At 40.9% G+C, this 23408-nt stretch overlaps 1 protein-coding gene across 2 annotated transcripts in view; it reads right to left on the reverse strand.

Moving 5' to 3' along the window:
• LRATD1 (LRAT domain containing 1) overlaps positions 1-23408 on the reverse strand; it is a 56131-nt gene that overhangs the window by 12521 nt on the left and 20202 nt on the right. The window contains exon 3 of one of the 2 annotated variants that reach the window (XR_012122673.1): positions 286-7005. The exons of the other annotated variant lie outside the window; for it this stretch is intronic. The gene's annotated coding sequence lies outside the window, so the exon portion shown is untranslated. Of the gene's footprint in view, positions 1-285; positions 7006-23408 lie in introns of those variants that run through there. 2 annotated transcript variants of the gene reach the window in all.

A 23408-nucleotide genomic window follows, 5' to 3' on the forward strand; every position in this document is an offset into this window, starting at 1 on the left:
GTTTTGTGCAAGTTGTTGATCTAGACAAACTTACAAACAAGCCTTGAAAAGATCAATCTGATCCAAAGTCATTTAACTGATGCAAAATCCAGCACCCAACAAGCTAAAATTCAGAACATCCAACATCCAATCATAAACCACTTGGGGTGCCCGAAGTAACAAAGTGGGTGGAGTTACTGTGATGAAAGAGTAAGGGTGAATGACATTTTTTTGAGAAAGAGAAGTTGCTCTACTGTGAGTCTCTATCTTTTCCATACCAAAGGGGAAGAGAGATATCCTTCACAGTTTTGTGTGTGTGTGTGTGTGTGTGTGTGTGTGTGTGTCTGTCTGTCTGTCTGTCTGTCTGTCTGTAGGGAGTTCCCGGTTGGAGTGTTTGAAAGAATTCCCAGCTATTGAGAGATCAGAAGACAGAGAAAGCTCAAGTGGCCTTCGGCAGTAAGGAGGCCGCTTTGTACTATGGACTGTCAAAACAATAGATTTGTGAATATATCCTATGAATCAAATATGGTGACATGAGGGAGAAAGCCAGTGTGTATCATTTTGTTCCTGATGAATAAATCAACCTGGAGCCAGAGTGTTTCCAGCAAGAGGTGATGCCAGAGTCTTGGGAGGTGAGAATGGAGCTGTGCTGTCCAGGTCAAGGAATGGTTTGCAGAGAGTTCTCACTGTGGGGTTTCCCATTAAAAGGGAAAGATTCATCTCTGACCATTAGCCAGAACCTAAAGGAGGAAGTCAACTGTCAAATAAAAATTTTCTTAGCACCGTGTCTCCTCCCTCTGCCAGCTTCCGCTTTGGCAAGTTGGCAAGAGTAGTTAGCAGGTAGGGAATGAGATGAGGGGAGAAAGAGCTGGCCCTGCCATGCTCTCTCTCTTGGTGGGTTTAGCTTGGGGGCTTGTCTGCACTTGTCCTGGAACTTGGAGCAGTAGCCAGTGGCCAGGACACCAAGGTAAGACTTTGTATTTTATACCAGGTGTGATGGGGGAAACTTGGAGAGTTCTGAGCAGAAGAGAAATGCAATAAAATTTTTGCTTTAAAAATGACATAAAAGAGCCTGCCTGCTAGGTTGATGCTAGAGTGTTGGAGGCAAGGCCGGAAAAGGAAGATAAATTAGCAGTCTATTGAATGATTTCAGGATGACATGGAATCTTTAAAATATGGAATTGTGGAATTTTAGATATGTAATCATAAAAAAGCATATGAAAAAATGGTATTTAAAGCCATGATCCTGGATGAGATTACCTAAGAAATGTAACAGACATAAAACAGAAGGTAAGAGGAACAAGTCCAGGAACACCCCAACATTTAGAGAGCAGGATGTTAAGGAGGATTCAGCAGCAAGTGGGGCAGCTAGGTAGAAATAGGCCAGGAGAATAGTTTGTCTAGAAAGTCAATGAATCTTTCATAAAGGAGGAAATATCAGTGATCAGTGGATCGGTGTGTCAAATGTTGCTAAGACTGAGGTAAAGACTGAGAATTGGCCATTGAGTTTAGCAATAGGGAGATATTGGCAGTAGCTGTTTCAATGGAGTGATGCATATGAAAGCCGATAGGAATGGTTTAAAGGGAGCATGGAGACAGAAAGACAGAAGACAGTCATAACAGACACTGCTGCAAATGGGAGAGGCAGATCTGGAGGTAGACGAAATCAAAGATTTTTTTATGATAGGAAATCTTACAGGATGCTTGTATGTATAAAAGGATAAACCAACAGAGATGGAAAAAGTTGATGAAGTAGAAGAAAAAGTGAGGACTGCAAAAGTAATGTCTTCAGTTGATGAAAAGGAATGTGATCAAGTGTCTAAGGGCGGGCCCAAGGTAAGGGTACAAGACAGCACGTCCCCAGCAGGAGCGAAGGGAGTGCACGGGCCGTGATTTCAGTGCTGTGCACTTGTAATAGTTCAGGCTGCTGTCCAGTCTGATGCATCAGCACCCAGGCTGTACCATTGCTAAAATTTTGCAAAACCATAATTAGGTAGAGATATTGGGTAGGTTTATAAATTTGGTGGCGGGAGAATATAGACATTTCTTGTAATGGTTCTAGTTAGTAAAATAAGAAGTAAATGTCAGCACCTGAGAGGGAGGAAGAAATAAAGTGTTTTGAGGTTTTGAGGTTTGAGGAAGAAGGATAAATTTGGAACAAATACTTTGGTGAATAAGAGAGCAAATGGTAATGTGTTTGCATTTGAGGGCAGCATTGAAGGCCCACTTAAAGTTTGTTTTAAACTTCAAATTCTAATTGAGAATTGAAATTGAGATTCATCAGTATGAGAGGATTTTCTCAATCTGGCTGTGCTTAGCTGTTTGAACGTGTTAGAGTTGGGTCGAACCAGCTAGAGAGAGATACAAGAGAGTGGAGGGATTATGCAAGAGAACTATAATGATAGACCGTAAACCAAAGCCGGAAGTGAGGCCATGAGGAAATGAGGTTGGAAAGGCAGTGGAAAGGTGTCAAAGTTAATTGCTAGGGTCTTGAGCTTCTGGAGTCGGGCTACTAAAGGAAGGTGTGTGTGTGCGTGTGTGCGTGTGTGTGTGTGTGTGTGTGTGTGTGTGTGTGTGTGTGTGTGTGTGTGTTGGTTTGTGTGTGGTGGGGGTAGATGAGGACACTTAAAATATAAATTTTGGAGGAAATATGCTAACAATTACATTGTTCAAAGCTGTAACAGTGGGAGTGAGGGATAAATCAAGGAGAAATGGATTTTTGGAAGTAAGAAATTGTGAGACTAGTGTGTTGGTTTGATTATCTAGACTCTGTAGTCACCATGAACATTGATCAGAATAGAGGTGGAAAGGTAGAGAGTGACCTGGAAGTGTTCATGGGTAAAAGAGAATGACATGGAGTCCATGGGGACCTCGCAGGGAAGTAGAGTAGGTGAGATAATTGGCATCAAGGGAGGCCTTTAGGCAAGATGAAGGAAGCAAATCAGGAAATGTTAATGAGGAACCTGGGCAATGCTTAATCCTTAAAATCTGTAACAGGTAGGGTGTTGAGAAACACAGCACCAGGAGCTAGTTAGGGCCGTGAGCCTGGAATTCCTCAGTCTGTGTCCAGTGAACTGCAGAAAGAGGGGAAGAAAATTGGAGTCACACTCACACAGATTTATTCCACCTTTTTCAATCACTAGCCCTGGATTTAGCAATCTTAACAATCGCTCCGAGTGTCAGTTCTGTCACCTACAAAATGGATGGAGGTCAAATGAGAAAGTGCACTGGGAGCTGGTCTCCTGACTGTGAAGCTGCTTATAGACGAGAGATACTGTAATACAACCAACCTCCCCCAAACTGCCTGTCAAACACTGCTTCTCCCATCACCAGTGCAGGCCCCTCTCACCTACTCATGTACAGATTATTTGTGCATTTGATGCATCATTTGTTCAAAATAACATTTGTTCAAAACAATTTACTGGGCCTATTTTATGATGGGTCCTGGGGAGATAAACAAAGTCCAAGATTTCCAAGCTCCCCTTTCCCACAGTGAGCACTATTTTTAATGATTGTAACCCCTAACGTGCATAGTGATTCACAAAACGTTTTCACATCTGTCACTTCATCTAATCTCTATGTTCCATCTAATCTCTTCGGAAAGAGAATGCAGAGAGTCTGATTTGTCCGAGGTGACAAGTGGTGAATCTGGGATTCAGTCACAAGGTCCTGACCGTCCAGCCACTGCCCTTGCAGCCACATCATTTTTCCTGTGTGTCCGATCCAGCTGTTGTGTGTTTTACAGAAACAGACTTCTGCCCCGTGTCTGCCTTCTCCCTGTGCTTCCTTATGGTGAAAGTCAATCAGTCCAAGAAACAAGCTCAGCCTAAGGAGGCCCTGAAGAGAAGTGCAAGAAGAACATGCTGCCCGATGAGATGGATTTGTGAGATAATAAGTGAAAAAGCTTTGTGAACTGATATGTAGTATAAAAATGTAACATGGATTTTTTTTAATAGACAGGATGATATAATGGAAGTTAGAAAAACCCGAACCAATTTAACTGTAACTTGTAACCATCTTTCTCTGGATATCCTTTCTTGGCTTTTGTTTCCTCATCTGTAAAATGGAATCTGCAATACATTTTCTGTAAGATTGCGGTGTGGTCAGATGAGATAATGGAAAAGAATATTCTTATAAAATTGAAAAAGGATGTCTCCAAACTGATCCTTAATACTTCTATACTTTGCGAAAAGTAGCCCCCAGTCTGTCACATCCAGGCCTGTTGTGGTACAAGAGGTGAGAAAATTGGGGAGGAGCTTTGAAATCAGGATTGCTGCACATACACTGTATTGATTGCTATCCGTGGAAGAATTACTCCTCCTGGAAACTGGTTGATGCCTGGAGATGCCAGTCTGCAGGGGAAGGTTCTGTCTGCAGGGTGCCTAACTGAGGCTTCTGGAATAGCTCTTGAAGAATGGCTTTATGCCCCAGGTCCTCTCCTCCACTCTGCTCAATAAATTGATTCACTCAAAGAGCTAGGTGACTGATAAGGATTTAAGATTGGCTTTGAAGTTTCTGCACTTTAGCAGGCATAGGAACTTGATTTAAATAATTGCATCTAAAGGTAGATTTGAATTCAGCAGGAATTAAAGTTGGAGAAGACATTTTGAAGGGGGTTGGAGGTCAGAGAGGAGGCTCCTAGGGGCCCTGAAACTATATCGCTGATCCTATCTCTGCCTTGGCCCAGTCCCCATCGCCCAGTGTGGGCCTATGCATACTAGGTTCTCAAACATTTTTGATTGATCCAAAGGAAAAAAATGTTTACAGGGCCATTGAAAAGCAACTGGATAGAATTCAAGACATGATTCAAATTTTAAGTCCACAGAATAGGTCACTGCTGCTTTTGTGTCCTGTATCCCATTACAGAGGAGTCTTCCTTTCTTTTGTAAGTAACTTAAATATCTTCAGTTCATTTCTAGAGCATATTTCACCTTTGAAAGTCTTTTGCATTTTTTTGTCTTTTTAAAATTTTTTTCTGCTCCTTTACTGACTAAACATTGACAACCCAAGACATTGATGCAGGATGCTAGAGAACAGTTTTTGTTTTTTCTGCATTTCCTCACTCAGAAGATAAATTTAACTTTCTTTTCTCAATACTGTGCTATACACAGTTGAGCTGGGTGCTTTTGCTGAAAATTATGAATCATTTTTCATAAACAGGGGTTGTCAAAAGTGCCTGATTCACATTATAACAACAACAAATACAGAAAAAGCCCCAAAGTGAATGAGCTCAAAATTTTCAGATGTTCTACAAAGAGAGGGGGTGGGAAATCACTGTCTTTGGAGAATTCATTTGACTTTTTAGGTCTCAGTTTCATGTTGAAAATCAGAGGATAAAGCAAGTATAATAGCTGTAACAGCCAATCTCACAAAAACCATCTCATGGTTATTGGGCAACATTATTTGCATGTTTTGCATTTTTTTCTCCACTGTCTCTGATGTTTTATAAATATAACAGGCTATCACTATAGTCTAGTCTATTTTGCAGTTTAGTTATATTATTATACTTCAAAAATAAATTATTTTTTAGAAAAGAACATCGTATGTACAGTGTTAAAAATGGGATGTTTTACAATCTCAGTAGAATAAGAATGAATGGTGTAGATAATTTAATAAAACAGCCAGAACAGACCCAGTTCAGACTGTGCTGGGTGATTGTGCTTCTATTGGGTATGAGCTATTTGGGGTAAGAGTAGACTGAGTTGAGAAGCTTTCCATCTGTAGAATGCACCAAAAGTGAACATTGTATGATAATAACTTAGAACATATGGAAATGATTATGTACTATGTAAAGTATACACTCCTATAGCTCTTTGTGCAAAAGTAGATAACTTAGGGAATGTACTTCACCAATTGAATATAATTTTATATAGTCAGATCACAAGGAGAATTCAACTCATCAAAATTCCACTGATCCTACAGAGATTTTATACAAAGAATAAAAAGGCAGTGACCAACTTTGGCAATAATATGAAACTATTGTGGTATCTTAAAAACACTGGAGGGAGGCCTTGGAAGTAGATTTACCTATGGAAAGTAAGTGAATGTAAAAATACAATTATAATTTAATATGTTATTATAGCAGCATTATATTATATGGCAGAAACTGTGAGTTGCTTATCCAGTATCTATCATCACTTTCTTACCAACAGAACCCTGATATTATACCAAACAGCAGCATATCCAACTTAAGGTCCCCCATCTGAGTCAAGCCCCTTTAAAGAGTTCTCAAGAAGTCCCACTCTCCTGTTGACAGCCACTTAAAGATACGGTACTTTAGCTACAAAGAAAGTCAGGAAATACAGTCTGTTTAGCTCATATACTAAGAACTGAGGGAAGACAGAAATCACATAGACTGATGTTTCGTTTTAGAAGTTGAGAAATGAAGACTCAGGAAAAAGGACTTCATTTCTTGGCTTTCTCTGTAACTAGAGAAAGGCGATGTTCTGTTCTTGGTGGTAGTGGAATGGGTCTGTTGGCCTTCCCTCTTCTCATTCTTCCTGTGTGCAGTCCTGGTGTTACAGCCGGAGCTGCAGGAACTACCTTCTTACGCTGGGAAATTCTCGAGGATGGAAAGCCATGTGGCTGAAGATGACAGCCCAGAAGGTAGACAGATGCAGTGTATCTGAGAATGGCAGGCAGCCTTACCAGTTGTGTATTGCCTGTATTTTATTTTAAGATTCCATCTTGTTTAAGCATTTCATAAGGTTTTCTTGTCAAATGCAGCTGAATCAATCCAAACTGATATACAATAATGCATAAAAAGGTGAGAGGAGCAGTAGATATATAAATAATTAAAATTATATTTTTTAAAAAAGGAAAAGATACATGGGAGATCAGAGAAGAATGCTCCACTCCACTTACAGGAAAAAAAGCATATTCTCTCTGAGTAAGACCAAAGGAGCTCTCCATGGTTCTGCCTCGGGAATCAGGGATGGTGGGTACCTCAGAGTAATAGTGTTTTTTTGGCACTTACTGTTTCCACTGTGCACTCTTTCTTTGGGAACTTCTTGGACAAGAAATATGCTAAAAGACAGAATATGAGAGTTTATGTTTTAACCTAACACTATCTTAATAACATATCTTTAATGATAGCTATGTTATTGAGTACATATTTGGTAGTGACTCAACTGCAAATGACTTTGCAGAGTGAGAACTATGGCACATAATCTCTATTTCAAACATACTCCTAGGTACATTACTCCTGGTCATAATGGTAATAAAAAATAAACCCGGCATTCAAAATCAGACATGACTTTAAAATCTCAGACCTAGTTACTACAATACATCATTGAAAGACAAACTAACCAACCAGTCCTTTATTACATAACTACTATAAGTCTAGCATTGCACCAGGCACTTTGTAATGATTTTCTTCTCTAATCCTTAGAACAATGCCATAGATAATAAAAACTGAAGCCCACAGAAATCAAGTAATATTAGCAAAGCCAAAGGCTAGTGTGTGGAAGAGTTAGGATTCAAGCTAGCACTTGCTAGCTCCAAAATGTATAGTATTTTCACTACAAAAATAATGATCTTCTCTCAGGAATCTAGGCAGCACAGTTTGAGCATTAGGGACTAGAATCTTGGCATCAAGGGAGACACCCAGGTGTGGTAACTGGTGTAGCATTTGCGTCAGATAAGAACAGATCCACTGGCACTGACTGTCCAGAGTTGGAGCAGTTGGCAGGAGCTTGTCTGGGGTGGCTGTGCAGTAGAGGACAGCGAGGGGTTTCAGGTAGGGAGGAAGAAGAGAGGGCCTTGACCTAATCTGTACTGATGTTATAAGGATACTGTGTAGAGGTGACTTTCTGGGTTTAGAGATCCTAGAGAAAAAGATAGTCAGATCCAGAGCAAGGTTGCACTCCTCTGGCCTCAGCAAGCTGCTTTTAGAAGAAAGACCTCCTTTAAGCCTTTCTCCCATTCTTTGGTGCATTTTTCAGGCTTTTCAAGTAGCTCAACTAAATTTGAAAGACTGCTTGAATAACATGAATAAACAGACACTTAATGATAGATAAAAATCTGTCTTACACTTCAGAAAGAATGGTAGCCTGAGAATCAAGATTGTCATCACCTGTCATCTACTTCCAGCATGACCTTGGACAACTCACTTTTCTCTAGGTTTCAGGTTCTCTATTTGAAAAATAAGATATTACTAGGTATTGCAACCAACTCCTTTTAGTTTTCTCAGGACTGTTTTTGTTTCAAAACTGAAAATTCCATTTTCTGGGGGCCCCTCCAGTCTTGGGAAAACCAGAATGATAGTCTCCTTAACATTAGGATATGTGATGTCAATATCCCCTCCAGGTCAAATGTCTGATTCATTCTTTCCCTATATGGTCTTGAGTTTTCCACCTGTAAAATTCTAGATTTGGATTAGTTAAGGGACTGAGTCCTGGGATCACTAACCATCCCATTTCCAGTCTTAGCTCTGAAAGTCCCATGTCCTGGTCAGAGTAGTTCCACTGGTCATCCTCTGGGCAAAGCACCTTTAGCTCTGACCTCCGAGAGCTCTGCTTCAGTCACAGCACCTGCCTGTCATGGGCCTAGCTTGACCTAACTAGCCTGGATCTCAAAACATTGAGCAGGAAAGGCTCATGGTAAGATTTAGGGGCTTATGGTAAGAGGCTCATGCTAAGATGTTCAAAGGTTTCTCTTCCCCTGAAAATCTATACAGAACTATTTAATAAAACAACAATTAAACCAATGCCCAGATTTCACATGTGATTCACATAGTTTTTAATAAGAGGCTTTAAACACACTCAAAAGAAAGAGAGCGGGATGTAGACAGTGGTGTGACTTGAATTGCTTTGTGTATTTTTGGAAGCTGAGTCTGTTATCCTTAGGCAAGTTAAAGAGAATTTGCACTAGCACTTCTAGGAGAGAGGTCAGTGCAGGCCATCTGGCTTGGAGTGCGGAGAAATGGCCTAGACTTTAGGGCAGGAAACCCCTTGCTGGCTCCACCATGGCATGGATGACTCAGTTGGTATCTTTGGGCACAGTTCAAGGATACTCACTACCCATCTGCCTTCACAGCGATAGTGTGTTCAAAATATCTCTTGCCCTTCCCTGGGGTGCCTCTTCCTGAGGGGACCCTCCTCACATGAGGATTATCCTTCCCTCATTAACATCTCACTTAGCTGAGTGATGTCTTTAGGCCAAGGGGAAGTGAGCAGAAGCTTTAGGAGGCAGCATATGCTTGGCTATCATCTCCTTTCTCTCTGCAACAAGATCAGTGCATTAGTTTTCTAGGCTGAACTAACACTATAAACTCAGTGGCTTAAACAACAGAAATGTATTTGTCTCATAGGTCTGAAGGCTGGAAATCTGAGAGCAAGGTGTCCATGGGGTTGGTTTCATTGGAGGTTTGGAAGGAAGAATCTGTTCCATGATTCTCCTGTAGCTTTTGGTAGTTTGCTGGCCATCTTTGGCACTCCTTGGTTTGTAAACTTATCACCCTGATCTCTACCTTCATCTTCACATGGTGTTCTTCCTGTGTGTGACTCTGTGTCTAAATTTTCCCCTTTGTAAGGATGCCAGTCATATTGGACTACAGCCTACCTTTGTGACTTGAACTGCAAAAGACACTACTTCCAAATAAGGTCACATTTATAGGTACTGTGGGGTTAGGACTTCAACATCTTTTGGGGGTTCACAGTTCAACCCATGGCAATCACCAAAGGCATACAGGACTACTGGAGTTCTGGAGTGACAATACTGAGGAATGCAGCCATAGCCAACCCATACTGGCCATGTGTGCCAGCAAGAAATAAATCTTTGTTGTTACAAGCCACTTTGATTTAGGCATTATTGCTGCAGCAGAACAAGAAACAACTGCATGGCATGGTCCTGAAAATGAAATTAGACAAGGTACCTAAAAGAGCTTCAGAACTTGTATATCCTTACTTGGACGTGAGTAGTGGTAATAATTGTTTCCGGCCCCCAGCCCGCATCACGATGGAATCTCATCTTGTGATGTTGAAATCTCCAATATTCAGCTGGAAAAACACTAAATTCTGAGTCACAAGGTCATTTCGATCCTGGTTTCAGTGTTGCCTGACTTGAAGCTGTCCCTTCTTGATACTGAGGTGCAGTGTCCCCATCTGTAAAATGAGGAGTTTGTCCTTTTCATGATTGCAAGGGGCCCCTTCTGACTCTGATGTTGTGTGTCTCACTCACTGCTATTCCCTGGGTGGGGCAGGTCTCTCTGGTTTGGCTCAGAATCATTTAGTTGCCTGATGTGTGGCTTTGGAGGCATGTTGTCTTTCGAAGGGCTGTTGTGTCTGAATAGCTAGTGGGTTTAATCAAAGAGGCAGCAAATATCGCTTCATGAAGATGTGACTGTGGCAAAGAAAAAGAGTTATTTCAGAAAGCTCCATCCCAGGAAATGGATGGGATTGTCTGCTTGAGTCAGAAGCAGCTGCAGCGTGCCTGCCCCAGTGATTGGAGTTTCTTTAAGGAACACGGGCTTTGGAAATAGCTAAGTGTGGTCTGCCTCAGAGAAAATGAGGGCTAGATGCCTCAGCCCATGTGGGGAAAATTCCAGCTCTGATGCTAATGACCTATATGACCTTGGCAACGCAGTTTCTGGGAGCTGCCATTTGTACTTCTGAAAATGGGCTGGAAACAGATGGATGGGAGGATCACAGGAATTCAGGTACATGGGGCAATTTTGAAAATTTGACGGATTTTGCAAATGCTGTTTTTAAAGGAATGCATGATGAAATGAAGAGTGAACTTTGGAGTAAACTATCGGTCTTGATTCCAGCTCCCCGGTGTACCCTGGACAAATCACTTAACCCCTCAGAGCTCAGGTTTACTCATCTGTAAAGGGGGGGATAATCGCTCCTACCCCACGGGGCTGTTGGAAGGACTGCATGAGATTATGTAAATCTGCACACAGACCTCTCTACATATATCAAACGATAGCAATTTTTATATTTTATTGACTTTCCATAGACTTGAAAGTGATGTATAAATATAAAATTAGGAAGAAATTTTTGACATCTTTTAGTCCATCAGTTTATAAAAGAGAAAACTTAGATACAAAGGGAAATTGAATGTGTTGCTCAAGGTCACAGAACTGGCAAATGATACAAATGGGACTAGAACCCTTGTTCCTGACACCCCTTTTGGTGCCTCTTTTTACTTCACTACACTTCTAGGAAATATATTTCATTCCAAAATATATAGGATCAAAGAGGAATAGTACATATAAACCCAAACTCAGAACCTCCAGGCCCTCTCTCCTCCTCATGCCCTTTGCCATGTCAATCCAATGTAGGTGGATTGAAGGGAACTGGACAGTATGAGAACATCAGAACTCCTCATAAGGTTGTGCTGATCATTTATCGTGGTTCTAGTTTAATTTTGATGAATGATGCGTATTTGTCATGGAATAAATATTTCACAGTCTGTTTCTTTTCCCTCATGTTCGGCTTTTACATTTGGAATGCCGAAATGTTGCTGCGATACTTGGTAGCAGGTATAGGTTAGGACCCCATGAGAGAATTTTTGTGAGGTGCCTTCACAAATTATTTTATTCCCTCTTTTTCTATCACTACCAGCTCCCCAACTCAACTCACCATATCCTGAAAGTCACTCTCATAAAATCACACACCCTTTTCTGGAACACTGCAGAAGAAGCTAAGGTAGTCACTCATTTGTGTAGCTATGGAGGGGGTGGATGGCTGGAAAATAATATTCACTTGTTCTTTTTCTCTCCTGGTGTGATCATGATCGAAGATCCCCCATTCTGGGAAGCCTTGAGGAGAAAATGCCTATCATTTTCTCCACTTCACTCTCTTCTCAGAGGAGGAGGAGAAGAGACCTACCTGGTTGACCCCTTCTGGGGAAAGGCCCCCTGAAGACTCACAGAGCCTGGTGTGTGCTCTCTCGCTTGCAGGCCACATGACTCCAGCTTCTCTCCCATGTGATAAGTCACCAGGGCAAGGTCTGCCCCTGGCATGGGAAGCCCACGACCCTCCTGAAACCCTATGAGGCTGAGCGAGTCAATCAGATGCAGCAGCAGGTGAGGGGAGGAGTCAGTAGGCAGAGGGAACAGACCATGGAGGATGTTTTGGCCTCTAGTCCTAATTAGCTCCAACTACGCTGGTCCTGTTTTACATGCAGCCAAGCTGACATTTTTTATCCTAACTTCTATATATATTTCACAATTGCTGCCAGAGCCTTTTCAGGTCATTCATTCATTCAGCCAATAAATACTGGTCCACTGTCTTGTAAGCACTGCAAGCCCTGGTCATGGAGAGAAAATTAAGACCTGGACCCTGCCCTCAAGAAAACCATGGTGTTTATTATGTACACAGATAATTAGGGCATAATGTAGCAGTTCCAGGATTTTTACAGGGTGCTAAAATAAGTTAGATAATGGGGTACCTAGAGCAATTTAAAAAGCTGGGGAAGGCTTCATATAGGAGACCATGTGACCTGCATACTGAAGGTTAAGTAGGGATTCATTAAATGAAACCTGGGGATTGAATGAGAAGAAGATACTGTAGGAGGGGGTAGTAGTGTGTTTAAAGACGTGGTGTGAGAGAGGACTCCATGCACATGGGATAGTCCAAGTATTTCAGGGTTGCTAGAACATAGAGCACGAGGATACTATTTGCACTGGGTTCACACGTCAGTTGAATGCTTATTATTTGTATAGAGAGTGATGATGTATTTCCTCCTCCTCCCAGGCCACTGTTTCTGCAAGCTTCCCCTTGCTCCATCTTGTTACCGTTAAGTTTATCATTTTACATGATATATCTCTATGTGGCATACATGTCAGTAGAGTCTGTTTTTTGGTCTGAGCCTTGATATTCCTTTGTTGTAGACTGAATTATTGAATTTGTCACCCGTTCTGTGTAATTTGGCCATTCCTCCCGCAAAAGGGTTTATTTCTCTCTGGCTGCCGGCTTGGCCATGTGCTTTGTTTTCACCCATGGGTTTTAGTAGATGTGGTAGAGCTGGGGATGGAAATAAGCTTGCTCAGGGGGGCCTTGCTCTCTTGTCTATCTATTATTGCCTTGAGAAGCCCCCTCTTCCCATTCTGTACCAGGCAATTACATCACTTCAGCCTGCACCCAACAATGAGACCCTTGGAATAGGTCTGAAGATCTGCCCCCACCAGCTGGACCCTTAGCTTAAAGCCCAAATGCCAGGCGGAACCATAGCTGAGACCAAACCCAACTGGGATCAGCAGGACCACCTAGATCTCCTTGGCCTTCATTGCCTAAGGGGTTGGTCTGCAAACTTTCACATGCTCTTCACCTAGCTGACCAGGCTTTCCAGCTAGTCACTCATTTTCTTGTCACGTTCCTCTTGTGAATCATCCTATACATAGAGCTCATTCTTGAAGGAGACCCTGGTCTAGACACCTAGGGAGAACAGACGGGAATGCAGCTCACCCTCCAGCTGAGGGCGTAGGAAGTAACAGTGGATACAGACAAAGGTCATGAGAGTCCTATGAAAAGTAAAATGTGGAAGGCCTGGGACTTGACTGGTGATGGGATGCATAACGCAGCCAGCCTAACCTCAATCTAGGGTGTGACCAGACCCTGGGCTCTCTCAAAGGAATGAGTATAAAAGCTTGAGGCTAGTCTTATCCTCATTAACTGTTTATGTTACCTTCATGAAATTAAGCACAGAATTTAATCTCAGTCCTTAATACTTCATTTGTCAAATGATGGAGATCCTTACATATCACAATAGCTTTGAAATGGTTACATGAACTAATAGAAGAGCGAATACTTTGGAAAACAAATATAAGAAGGAATAATTGTTCTTATTGAAAGTGTTAAAAAGCATTTGGAAAAATGTTAGAATTTTTGCAAAGTTAGATATTTATTTTGTTGTAATTTGCCAGTTCCATTTTAGATAATAACTTTCCACACTTACACAGTACTGAACTGGTAACATGACATAGTTCTCATCCATTATTCAATTTGATCTAATTGACACCTATGGGAGGGCCTAATGGTCTGGACAGAATGGTAGCAGCCGCCACTCATACTAACTCTTCTAGGGATGGGTAGGGTCCTTTCAGGGCAAGGGGCAAGACATGGAAACTAAGTCATTTGCCATTTCCTGTTGAGCAGAATACCAGGCATCAGTTCGCAGTGCCAAGGGAGGACTGCCACTACCCGGACGATAGCGAAGACCATCACTGTGGAGCCACCGGGAATAGCAGTCCAAACCCTCCTGCCCAGCGCACCTTGGTACCAGCCGCCAGGGAGAACGCAGTGCAGTCAAGTGCTGCACGGGACAGGCTTTCCTCCCATGGAGAAAAGAAAGCAAGAGCAGCTCCAGGAGTGGGCACTGGTTCCCCGTGGCCAGCAGGTCCCATCAGGCACCAATACAGGACAACTGGCCTGTCAGGCCACAGCAGAAGGGGTTCTCTCTGTACACTCAGTATGAAATTCTGAGATCTGGGGACATGGTGAAGGCCGTTGACGCATACGCTGAAGCAGAACAAAGGACAACTTACTGAGCCTGCAACAGGGAAAGATGATGAGACCAGCGCAGGCCAGGCTGTTTCTCTTTATAAGGAAGTGTTCTAAGCTCGAGGCCCACTCATCTGTGTCTGAGCGAGAATCCAAATTGGTGTGTATGAAGCTGCTTTTCCCGAAACTGGGATAATGTTAACTTTACCCACCTTGAATCTGCTCAGCACATGGGTGCTTACAGAGTGGTGTAAGGGGTAGAGAAAGATCCGTTTATAGGGTGGGTCAGTCTTGGGTTGAGCCTTTATCTCCCTTACAGAGTTTGGAAAATGTGCTTTGCCAATGGTCTGTCTGCATTTTTTTTTTTAAGATGTTACAGGCTCTTCCCCAAGGTGTGGTACTTCCTTTAGCAAGTCATAACTGAATTGTTACTGAATTTTGGCAAGGAGAGACTGTGCAGGTTATTACCTATTATTCTCAGTAGCCTATGTTACACTAGGAGGAAATGACAGCAGTTGAAAAATACCATGATAACAAAAGCAGAGACACTAATAAAAATTATTTAAATGTACTACCTTATAATTCCTATGTTTAAATGAAATACTACAATATGCTTATTAGAAACCTTATAAAATAAAGAAAACACATAGAAAAAGGTAGAAAAAGGGACCAAAGCTATACTCATAGTGAAATGAACAGTATTGATAATGTCATTATTTTAAAGAGCCAAATGAATTGAGTTAATTAAGCAGGAAATTTAGGGAATTTAGACATGCAGGAAAAACAGTATTAAAGTAACCACGGTGAGGGGTAGGGGGCGGACATGACAATAATCAGAAAGTAATGGATTTATAAAAAGGGTAGAATTGATCAATTCAAAACATGATTTAACAAATTTTTAGATTAACAGTAAATCATGGAATGCTCCATGCTAAAACATTTGATTATCTCAAGAAAGAACCCAACTAATTTTCTGTAAAAATGTAAATGACAAAAGTGATTCAAGAAGAATGAAAAACTTGAATTAACCATGGAATTGAAAAAAATGAGTAGCAAAATTATGGCTCTAGATGATGCCAGGCTTGGACAGTTTTATATATTTTATGTTTTCACAGAATAATTCCTATGCTATTTAAAATTCTTCCAAAGCACAGAAAAGGCAGAAATACCCACAGACTTCTTTCATCAAACCTGACAATGACAGCACAGAAAAGGGAACTAGGATCTTACCTGTAATTTTGAAAATAGATGGAAAAAAAGAAAAAAACTTTATAAAATGCCAAGAAGTTGACATCCAGAATGGTATTTCAAGATTAGTGTACCATGACTGCATAGATTTTATTCTTGGAACAACAGGCTGTTATAAAATTAGTTGTGTTATTTTAATTCATCTTACTGATGATTTAGAGAAGGAACATTTTTAATCATCTGTAAAAGTGCTGAGAAGTCATTTAATGCTATTTATCACCCACCCATTCCATATTAATGAGAAAAGGAGACACACGTACAACAATGTGTAGTGAACTGGGACTATAGACACTTCTAAACGTTATAAAGAATATCTAAAATCAAGTACTAACAGAATATTAATGATTACTCATTATAGGCATTCCTGTTAAAATTAGGAGGAAGTCAAGATAAAAAAAAGAGCCCATTATCACATCCTTTCATGAAGCTTTAGACAAGTCTGTCATGCATACAATGGACAAAAACTTACAGCAATTAGAAAGGGGAAGTAAAATTATCATCGGTAGAAGATAGGATTGTTCATACAGTAAACCAAAGTGAATTAATTGTCTAGCATGGCCAAAAGAATTGGCAACGAGTTCAAATGAACACAAGAGTCTGGTAACGTGGCTGGATTTAAAAAATACAGAAATGAACTGCTTGTGTGCCTATGTAGATACCAGATATGGCTAGGTAAAAATTTCAGGGGAGAGAAATAAAATCGCAATAGAAAAAAATTGTTGAACCTCTAATGTACCCGAGGAATAACAAGAATGATGCAAGTCTACATTAGGAAACTGAATATATTCACAGAAGGACATGAGGGAGACATGCTCTCAGTTAGGAAGAAAAAATATTTTAATTAATTTGAGGTTTAATTATATGCCAATTTTAAAAATTCAATAGATTAAATTTAGAATCCAAAGTGGTTCTAACCTGGAAGAACAAGTACATACCAAAGGAAAGAGCAGATATTAAAACATATTTTAAAATGACAATGATGAAAACAGAGTGCTGTTAATTGACTCAAACAGATGCCACACACACCCTGCGTAATTTGAGGAGAGTTTAATAAAGGGACTATTTGCCAAAATGTGGGAAGATTTTAGAGAAACTAAAAAGGGATTATATAATACGCCAGGACAGCAATCATGGAGAGTTCTTAGGTCTGCAGGCATGGGGGGCGGGGGGCGCAATTACAAAGCCAGTGGTCAGAGGGCAGTGGGAAGAAGGACATCTGCCAGGAACTGAGTCCTCTTAGAGGGATAGGCTAAACCAAGGTCACCTGACTAGGAAGAAGCCATGGCCATAAATATCCTGACCTGACGACTCCTCCCTCTGTCTCCTGTGATATCTCCCCACTCCCAGGGAGCCAGGAGCCCATTGGCTAGTCCATAGGTCAGCAGTGAAGGGACAGACCAGAGCGGATATAGTGGATAGATCCAGAGAGTATATCTTGAATGGCAAGTGAAAATATGACATTAAATGTCAAAACTGACAGAGGACCAAAACAGGTAGTCCAAAATAGACTCTAAAGTATTCAGCATATATTCATTGAGTCCCTAATCAGTGCACACGGACATTAATATAAGTCAGTAGGAAAAACAAATTATTCAGTAAATGGCACTAGAAAATTGAGTGGCCCTTTTGAAAAATTAGATCAGTACGTGTGCAAAACTGTGCAAGTGAACTCAACACCCATTCTCACCTCTTTCTAGCTTGCTTCTTGTAAAACTACAAGAAGCCTCAAGCCACAGGCTATATAACACAGTGGTTTAAGTACCCAGGTCCTGGAGACTGATAACCCGGGTGCAAATTCTCTGCCATCCATTAGCTCCTTGATGTTAGGCAATTACTTTCTGGGTTTCAGTTTCCTCATATGTCAAAAGGAAATATAATAATACCTATCTGCTAGGATGTTGTAAAAATTAGTTAATATCTGTAAAAGCACTTAGGATAATGCCTGGCACACAATAAGCATGGCATGGTGTCAGCGATTACTGTTTTCCTCCTCCCGTGCAACTAGCCTTCAGTGTTTGACATAGGTGCTGTCCAGGAGATACTACTGTATATCATTTGGAAGATAGAAGTGGGCGCCATGAAGTGACAGCAGTGCCCCAAAAAGCTGAGTTGCATAGCAAAGGTACTTATTGTTCTGGGACTCCTGTTGTGGGGTCCCTGCTTTCCAGTCCCCACCTGCAACAGGAGTGGATTTCACCGAGAATGCTCTCACGATGTCACTGGGAAATTTTTTGGTCTGTTGCTGTCAACTGTTCAGCATCCTGGCCCTCCTGGTATTTCAGTAAATCGCTTAAACTCCTTACTAAACCCCTCTTCCCTTAAAGCAGCTAAACAAGATCTGTTGTCTGACCAGTATAGATTATTGCCTCATGTAAAATAAAACCCAGGAAATCAAGTATTTACTTGTAAAAAGGAAAGCCATTTAGAAAACGATCAGAAAATGAGCAGCTCTTAAATGACCTCAGCTTGAGAGAAAATTTTGTAAAATATAAAAACACTGGAAGAAAACCTTGAGAGATTTGACCACAAAGTTTATATGTTTAAGTTCAAAACTGGAACTAAAATACCTGTAGAAAATCAAGAAGACCCTAACAAATATGACAATGGTCATCCTCATAGCATAGTGGGGTTTTTATAACATATTAAAAATATTAAAGCAGCAATAAAATACATCTAAAAGACACTATCAAATAATTTATATCAACAGAAATCAATATATAAAATGTGTTTACTGGTAACTTAAAAATGCAAATTAAAGGACGGTATCATTTTTCTCCTTGGCCAGATTAGCAAAGAAGAAAAAATAAAAGCAAAAGCAATTCATTCTTATTCCGTCAAGGAGGTAGTGAGGAAGTCCACTCATTCTCTGTTGGTGAGAATATAAATTGGCAAAGTCATTCTGGAGGACAATTTGGTAATATTTACCGAGGTTTTATGCATCCTACTCCTGGCTTTAAAAGCAGACCACTCAGTCATGCTTCAAGCTGGAGCTGGTACAATAGATAACAGCTTGAAAACAAAATCTATTTCAGGCAACTGCCCACAGCTGCTTGCGCAGGGACTTCTCGGACGATGACTCTCTGCAACTCTCCCTGGCCACTGAGTCCCAGCTCTAAACACCAACTTTGGGTTCAAGAACTTTTGGACTCTCCTCAGTTAGGCTAAACTGTTCAGACTCCTCTGGTTTTCAGATAGATTTGCCATCTCAGCCCCTCACATCACCTGCCACCTGCAGTTTCAGAATGAGGCCGCCTCCATTCCTCCCAGAGGCCACCACAGCCTCATCCTCCCCTGGCTGGCCCACCTGCAGGCTGACTGCCTATCCCTCTTCATCTTGCTTCTCAAATTAGGCAAGGAATATTTGAACAGCCCTCACAACACTAGATCCAAAGTTGATTAATTTTTCAAATGCAAAAGTTAAATGTAACTTTCAGAATAAGCATACTTGTAAAGCCTTTTGAACATGCTAACTAATGCTTTACTTCAGTTGATATTGTTGCATGTGCTTGAATCCCTTCTGTGCTGTCTCTTGTTGACCTCTCTAAAAAAACATCATTTCTTTAACTATTTTCAGTAGCTTCTCTCTATACTTGCTAGGTCTTCCTGCATGGTTCCCATTCCTCTCAAATCATTTTGTACCCCTCCTGGGGTAGTTAAATTCTTCCCTTCTCCCTTATGAATGGATGGATGTTGTATCATTGCTTTAGTAGTTCTGAAACTTCCTATCTTCCTTTTCTCCAAATTCTGAGCAAAATAGGAATTTTCTTTAAGTGGAGAAAAAATGGAAAAGGCACTTTAAAAAAAAAATCCCCTCTCTATTCCTCAGTGTACCTCCACTTAATATGGGGCATTTTGTAATGGTTAATTCTGTGTAGAAATCAGAATGAATTGTGAAGAGATAGTGAATGCATCAAATTAAATGGCAAGTGTAGCCAGCCAGCTAGGGATCTTCACTTTCTCATTTCAGCATCTTTAATAGCCTTTCTGAAGTATTGTATTGACTGTCCTGGGGAACAGGCGGCAGTTGGATATTTATCTGAAGATTGTCCACTTTAGAAGTTCAAATAGGATAACAATTTCATAGAGGTGACTTGCTTTCTTAAATGCTTAAAAAATAATCAAACAGGAAAATATCTCCATAGATGTTATGCTTTCTATCATGCCTCTTTGCTAAAACACATAAAATTCTGTCTTCTTATTCTGTTAAAGTTCTCATATATCACAAATCTAACTAGCTCAGATTTGTGTTTATTTAAATTTTTACTGAATAAATTTAAATAGAACCTTTGTACAAGGAAATAGAAAAGAAAATAATAAAAATAATTTACAGTCAGACTGTGCAGAATCAGGGTCTGCTCATTGTTGCTAGCGGTATATTAAGTTCAGTCAACAAAAATTTGCCAAATAGCCTCTGTGTATCTCTCACTGTGGGCATTAAAGATCTTAATTAGACTATTGACAACACGCTGGGGGAGAGAGAACAGGGGAGACTCAGATGCAGTAAGTGTTCTGGCTGAGAAGGGCAGAAGTGTTGCCAGAACGGAGGAGGGTGACCAAGGCTTCTGGGAATTCTGCAGAGCGTTACAGATGACGTTTAGTAGGAGTCCCTCCAGAGGGTACAAGAAAGGAATTTACTAAAGAGGACAGGAATGCACAGCCAAGTTGATAATCTCGGTCAGAAGATGCCACCTATTCATAACTGACTGGGGTCAGGTCATTTCTCTAATACGTTCCACCCTACTTCCATCTACTCCTATCTCTTCGTGACTTAAAGCTTTTAAAGGCTTTAGTTTGCCCACAGGATAATGTCCTGGTTTCTTAATTTGAAAACTACAGTAACAACCCACTTTATCATCTGTTTCTTGCTTACCTATACAGGATTTTTAAAATTCTCATTCTCTTCTATACCTTGTGTTCCAGCTATAAAACCAAAAGAGTGAAATACCACATTTTATTGATTACAAAGTATACTTTTTTCATATTTGAGCACCTCAGATATTGGGAGGTGTTTTATGGTCAATGGAATCATACAATGAATTTGCATGCTGGTTTTGTCTTGGTGGTACTTTTAAGAATAATGAAATTCCCATAGATGTTATGCTTTCTTTCATGCCTCTTTGCTAAAACACAGAGGATTCTGTCTTGCTTCTTTTCCCTTTATTTACACAACTGGTGATCTGAACCCTCAGCTGTTACCACAGATGTCAGCTCCTCTTTCAAATTTTCCATAACAAAAAGACTGTCATTTATTGAGTCTGCTACATGAAGGCTCTAGGCCATGCGCTGTGCTTATGATGTCTCTTTTATGTTTTATGACCACCTGATGAACAGGTATTATTCAAGGCTCATGGAGGTTAACTAAATTCCACAAAGGTCAGAAAACTAGCATAAGAAATGGCCCAATTGGAACAGAACACAAGTCTGTTTAGTCCTCAAGCCTTTGCACCTGCTGTGACAACGTGATTCCTTTTCTAAAGATGCCCCATTACTTGTCAGTTAGGCATACTATTCTCAGAGTTCTTACAATATCTATTTCACTGAATTGTAACGATTTTTCTTTCACATGTTTCTGATTTACAGGGCAATGCAGTATTTTATTCTGAGATCCTTAAGACTTAGCAGAGTTCCTGGTACACAGCAATACCAAATAGCAAATATTTTAATAAATGAGTGAACGGGCATCCTTGACAATGATACTTTGCTAATCCTTACGCTCTTCCAACCATATACACTAGAGTGTATTATTGACACTGAAAAATCAAACAATCTGAAAATAGGATAACAGGCTAGAATTTAGAAGCCCAGGCTCTGGGCAGTGATAACGAATGGATTCCATCCCCGTACTTACTCTCCTGTTGCTGGTTTACCAGATCATTGGGTTCAGAAGGATTCTGAGGCTGTACTAGCTCAGTGAGAAGTATCTAGGGATAGACATCTGTGTGCCCTGTCTTCCCTGGGCAGAGGAGGGGAGTGTGTCTGCATTCCTGGGATGTACTTGCCATATGTGCTTGAAAGAATCTGGTTCTCTCCATCCTCAGGGCCTTTGGAGTTGTTCCCTTTATTTGGAAAGGTCTTCACCTAGATGTGGCTATCTGCCACTCCCTCGCTTTATTCAATGCTCTTTAAATATTGATTCGTCAGAGAGGCAGACCCCACCATCCTTCCTAAGACAGCACATTTCCACCACACCATTCTCTATGCCTTTTGTGTTATAGTATTGTTTCTTGCACACACGGGCATTTTGTATTATATGCTATGTGGGTTTTTTTTCGCTTATTGTTTATCACCTCCATGTGAGCCTCATGTGGGCAGGGACTTTGCTCACACAGGCACCTAAAGAGTGCCCATCACATAGTACATGTTGAGTCATAAATTGATGAGTGCAACATCCTCTCTGTCCTTGTCTTTCATGGCAGTCACAGCAGACAGTAAGTATGAGAAAATATACTATGTCCTTAAGGACTTTGTTACATTTAAGGTGGATCAGTTTTGCAGATACAATGGCCTTTAGGAAAAAGCAGACCCTTCTTCTAGCTTGTGTTCTTGGAACTGCGCACCATGACTAGACTGTGGTGTCTAACATATCCTGCATCTCTCACTCTTTATAATTCTCTCTTGTTCTTTTCTAACTCCATACCTCTCCTCTACCTCTCTCTTTTTTGGTCTTTACCACTACAGACATTTTCTGTTTCTTCAACAAGAGAGAATTTCGTAAAAATGTTGACTGTACCCTCCAAAGAACCACCCCCTTTATTTCCTTAATGGATGGTTTTATTGACTTCAGATGATTAACCTCTACATTTTTAATAATTTTCTTTCCAAAGTGTTTCCTATGGCTTCTTTGAAAATGATCCACCAGCCAGCAGAGACTGTGGCAAATGGGCTGATTTATCAGTGTCTCAGGTCAGTTTAAGTAGCAGCTCTGATGCTGAATTTCCTTTCTTGTAATGTTGGGCCTCCTGCAAGATGTGGAGCCAAGTTAAGAAGAGAAGAAAATCTGTCCTGTCTTGAACATTAACCTTACATTTAAAAACATTCAGGAGGAGGACAGTGTAGCTGCCCCATTCAGTCTCCACATCACAGTCTAGTCATGGTGCGCAGTTCCAAGAACACATTTATAGAGTATGTGAGTCAGGACATCGTTTCTATGGTTTGAAACAAAAATCCAAAATAACAGTGGTTTACACATGCTAGAAGAAGGCTTTGCTTTTTCCTAAAGGTCTAAGCTTCTGCAGCACCCATGTGCCATGAATCTCCCAGGAGCCCAGGCCCCTTGTATCCTGCACTTGCCAACCTTCTCTAATGTTCTCAGGGATCTGTCTCTGTCTACACGAAGTTGTTCACTACTTTACTACATGCCAGCCTGCAGGAAAGCAGCCTAGAGGCAGAAGGGCACCCTCATCCCTTAAAGAGCACAAGCAGGATGCCAAGCAAGTCATTTCTGCTCACATCTGCATGTTGGAATTTAGTCACATGAACACACCCAAGTGCAAGGAAGGCCCCAGCATGTACGTGCTTGTTCTTGGAAGCCACTTAGCTCATTATGAAAGTTGCCCCTACTGTGGAAAGGGAGAAGGGTTCTGGGCAAACTAACAGTTCTTGTCACAGGAAGAGAGGATAGATTTTTTTTCTGGAGTCTGCAGGCCCTAAACTCAAGAACCGTCGGTGGAATATTTGAAATTCTTCTCATTGATTTCCCTGGTGGTCCAGTGTGTGTGATGTGGTGGTGGTTTC

The sequence above is a fragment of the Manis javanica genome, chromosome 1 (genome assembly GCF_040802235.1).
Source record: "Manis javanica isolate MJ-LG chromosome 1, MJ_LKY, whole genome shotgun sequence".
NCBI lineage: Eukaryota > Metazoa > Chordata > Mammalia > Pholidota > Manidae > Manis > Manis javanica.